Source organism: Cryptomeria japonica, unplaced genomic scaffold, assembly GCF_030272615.1.
Source record: "Cryptomeria japonica unplaced genomic scaffold, Sugi_1.0 HiC_scaffold_20, whole genome shotgun sequence".
In the NCBI taxonomy this organism is placed as follows: domain Eukaryota; kingdom Viridiplantae; phylum Streptophyta; class Pinopsida; order Cupressales; family Cupressaceae; genus Cryptomeria; species Cryptomeria japonica.
In genome coordinates, this window is record NW_026728842.1 from 577,963 (window position 1) to 582,500 (window position 4,538).

Consider the following 4,538-nt stretch of genomic DNA (forward strand, 5'->3'; position numbering starts at 1 on the left):
GCACCCAACAACCGGGCCTGGGAAGAGCCAATGCGAGAAACCCCACCAAACGCTCTGACAAAAAAAGAGGGGGCGCTCCAGTAACCCCGCTCCGGAGCGCACCCTGGGCAAACCCAGCCAAGGTGCCCACCCCGGCCAAGGTGCAGGCGAGGTGCGCACCCGAGGCAAACCGGGCTCCGACAACGTGCACGCCGCACCTTGGAGCACACTTCGTAGCGCTCCCGGGTGCGCACCTTTGATGCGCTGCCTTCACTAATTTCCAGAAAAGGCAAAAAAAAAAGGAGATTTTGAAATTTCCGTTTTGAAAGATAGTGAAAAAAACGGAACGCGGGTGCCATCTTGAGCCCGCCCTGGTGCGCAGCCCAGGCAAGGTGCCCACCCTGGCAAAGGTGCGCACCCGGGCAATTAACCCTACTTCCGACTTCGTGCGCGCCAGGGTGGCAACCGGGCCTGGGAAGAGCCAATGCGAGAAACCCCACCAAACGCTCCGACAAAAAAAGAGGCGGCGCTCCAATAACCCCGCTTCGGAGCGCAGCCGGGGCAAACCCAGCCAAGGTGCCCACCCCGACGAAGGTGCACGCGAGGTGCGCACCCGGGGCAAACCGGGCTCCGACAACGTGCACGCAGCACCTTGGAGCACACTTCGAAGCACTCCCGGGTGCCCACCGGCGTTGCGCACCGTGGTGGGCAGCGAGCTGCGCACCTTTGATGCGCTGCCTTCACTAATTTCCAGAAAAAGGCAAAAAAAAATGAGATTTTAAAATTTCCGTTTTGAAAGATAGTGAAAAAAAAGGAACGCGGGTGCCATCTTGAGCCCGCCCTGGTGCGCAGCCCAGGCAAGGCATGCGCACCAAGGTGCCCACCCGAGGTGCACACCCGGGGCAAACCGGGCTCCGACTTCGTGCAGGCCGCACCTTGGAGCACACTTCGGAGCGCTCCTTGGTGCGCACCATGGTGCCCACCAGGGCGCGCAACCCAGCCAAGGTCTGCACACCAAGGTGCCCACCCCGGCGAAGGTGCACGCGAGGTGCGCACCCGGGGCAAACCGGGCTCCGACTTCGTGCACGCCATGGTGCCCACCGCGGCGAAGGTGCACGCGAGGTGCGCACCCGGGGCAAACCGGGCTCCGACTTCGTGCACGGCGCACCTTGGAGCACACTTCGGAGCGCTCCTTGGTGCGCACCATGGTGCCCACCAGGGCGCGCAACCCAGCCAAGGTGTGCGCACCAAGGTGCACGCGAGGTGCGCACCCGGGGCAAACCGGGGTCCGACTTCGTGCACGCCGCACCTTGGAGCACACATCGGGGCGCTCCCGGGTTCGCACCGTGGTGGGCACCTCGGAGCACACCAAGGTGGGCAGCGAGGTGCGCACCTTTGATGCGATGCCTTCACTAATTTCCATAAAAGGCAAAAAAAAACGAGATTTTAAAATTTCCGTTTTGAAAGATAGTGAAAAAAAGGGAATGCTGGTGCCATCTTGAGCCCGCCCTGGTGCGCAGCCCAGCCAAGGTGTGCGCACCAAGGTGCCCACCCTGGCGAAGGTGCGCGCCCGGGCAATTAACCCAACTTCCAACCTCGCGCGCGCCAGGGTGGGAGCGCACCCAACAACCGGGCCTGGGAAGAGCCAATGCGAGAAACCCCACCAAACGCTCTGACAAAAAAAGAGGGGGCGCTCCAGTAACCCCGCTCCGGAGCGCACCCTGGGCAAACCCAGCCAAGGTGCCCACCCCGGCCAAGGTGCAGGCGAGGTGCGCACCCGAGGCAAACCGGGCTCCGACAACGTGCACGCCGCACCTTGGAGCACACTTCGTAGCGCTCCCGGGTGCGCACCTTTGATGCGCTGCCTTCACTAATTTCCAGAAAAGGCAAAAAAAAAAGGAGATTTTGAAATTTCCGTTTTGAAAGATAGTGAAAAAAACGGAACGCGGGTGCCATCTTGAGCCCGCCCTGGTGCGCAGCCCAGGCAAGGTGCCCACCCTGGCAAAGGTGCGCACCCGGGCAATTAACCCTACTTCCGACTTCGTGCGCGCCAGGGTGGCAACCGGGCCTGGGAAGAGCCAATGCGAGAAACCCCACCAAACGCTCCGACAAAAAAAGAGGCGGCGCTCCAATAACCCCGCTTCGGAGCGCAGCCGGGGCAAACCCAGCCAAGGTGCCCACCCCGACGAAGGTGCACGCGAGGTGCGCACCCGGGGCAAACCGGGCTCCGACAACGTGCACGCAGCACCTTGGAGCACACTTCGAAGCACTCCCGGGTGCCCACCGGCGTTGCGCACCGTGGTGGGCAGCGAGCTGCGCACCTTTGATGCGCTGCCTTCACTAATTTCCAGAAAAAGGCAAAAAAAAATGAGATTTTAAAATTTCCGTTTTGAAAGATAGTGAAAAAAAAGGAACGCGGGTGCCATCTTGAGCCCGCCCTGGTGCGCAGCCCAGGCAAGGCATGCGCACCAAGGTGCCCACCCGAGGTGCACACCCGGGGCAAACCGGGCTCCGACTTCGTGCAGGCCGCACCTTGGAGCACACTTCGGAGCGCTCCTTGGTGCGCACCATGGTGCCCACCAGGGCGCGCAACCCAGCCAAGGTCTGCACACCAAGGTGCCCACCCCGGCGAAGGTGCACGCGAGGTGCGCACCCGGGGCAAACCGGGCTCCGACTTCGTGCACGCCATGGTGCCCACCGCGGCGAAGGTGCACGCGAGGTGCGCACCCGGGGCAAACCGGGCTCCGACTTCGTGCACGGCGCACCTTGGAGCACACTTCGGAGCGCTCCTTGGTGCGCACCATGGTGCCCACCAGGGCGCGCAACCCAGCCAAGGTGTGCGCACCAAGGTGCACGCGAGGTGCGCACCCGGGGCAAACCGGGGTCCGACTTCGTGCACGCCGCACCTTGGAGCACACATCGGGGCGCTCCCGGGTTCGCACCGTGGTGGGCACCTCGGAGCACACCAAGGTGGGCAGCGAGGTGCGCACCTTTGATGCGATGCCTTCACTAATTTCCATAAAAGGCAAAAAAAAACGAGATTTTAAAATTTCCGTTTTGAAAGATAGTGAAAAAAAGGGAATGCTGGTGCCATCTTGAGCCCGCCCTGGTGCGCAGCCCAGCCAAGGTGTGCGCACCAAGGTGCCCACCCTGGCGAAGGTGCGCGCCCGGGCAATTAACCCAACTTCCAACCTCGCGCGCGCCAGGGTGGGAGCGCACCCAACAACCGGGCCTGGGAAGAGCCAATGCGAGAAACCCCACCAAACGCTCTGACAAAAAAAGAGGGGGCGCTCCAGTAACCCCGCTCCGGAGCGCACCCTGGGCAAACCCAGCCAAGGTGCCCACCCCGGCCAAGGTGCAGGCGAGGTGCGCACCCGAGGCAAACCGGGCTCCGACAACGTGCACGCCGCACCTTGGAGCACACTTCGTAGCGCTCCCGGGTGCGCACCTTTGATGCGCTGCCTTCACTAATTTCCAGAAAAGGCAAAAAAAAAAGGAGATTTTGAAATTTCCGTTTTGAAAGATAGTGAAAAAAACGGAACGCGGGTGCCATCTTGAGCCCGCCCTGGTGCGCAGCCCAGGCAAGGTGCCCACCCTGGCAAAGGTGCGCACCCGGGCAATTAACCCTACTTCCGACTTCGTGCGCGCCAGGGTGGCAACCGGGCCTGGGAAGAGCCAATGCGAGAAACCCCACCAAACGCTCCGACAAAAAAAGAGGCGGCGCTCCAATAACCCCGCTTCGGAGCGCAGCCGGGGCAAACCCAGCCAAGGTGCCCACCCCGACGAAGGTGCACGCGAGGTGCGCACCCGGGGCAAACCGGGCTCCGACAACGTGCACGCAGCACCTTGGAGCACACTTCGAAGCACTCCCGGGTGCCCACCGGCGTTGCGCACCGTGGTGGGCAGCGAGCTGCGCACCTTTGATGCGCTGCCTTCACTAATTTCCAGAAAAAGGCAAAAAAAAATGAGATTTTAAAATTTCCGTTTTGAAAGATAGTGAAAAAAAAGGAACGCGGGTGCCATCTTGAGCCCGCCCTGGTGCGCAGCCCAAGCAAGGCATGCGCACCAAGGTGCCCACCCGAGGTGCACACCCGGGGCAAACCGGGCTCCGACTTCGTGCAGGCCGCACCTTGGAGCACACTTCGGAGCGCTCCTTGGTGCGCACCATGGTGCCCACCAGGGCGCGCAACCCAGCCAAGGTCTGCACACCAAGGTGCCCACCCCGGCGAAGGTGCACGCGAGGTGCGCACCCGGGGCAAACCGGGCTCCGACTTCGTGCACGCCATGGTGCCCACCGCGGCGAAGGTGCACGCGAGGTGCGCACCCGGGGCAAACCGGGCTCCGACTTCGTGCACGGCGCACCTTGGAGCACACTTCGGAGCGCTCCTTGGTGCGCACCATGGTGCCCACCAGGGCGCGCAACCCAGCCAAGGTGTGCGCACCAAGGTGCACGCGAGGTGCGCACCCGGGGCAAACCGGGGTCCGACTTCGTGCACGCCGCACCTTGGAGCACACATCGGGGCGCTCCCGGGTTCGCACCGTGGTGGGCACCTCGGAGC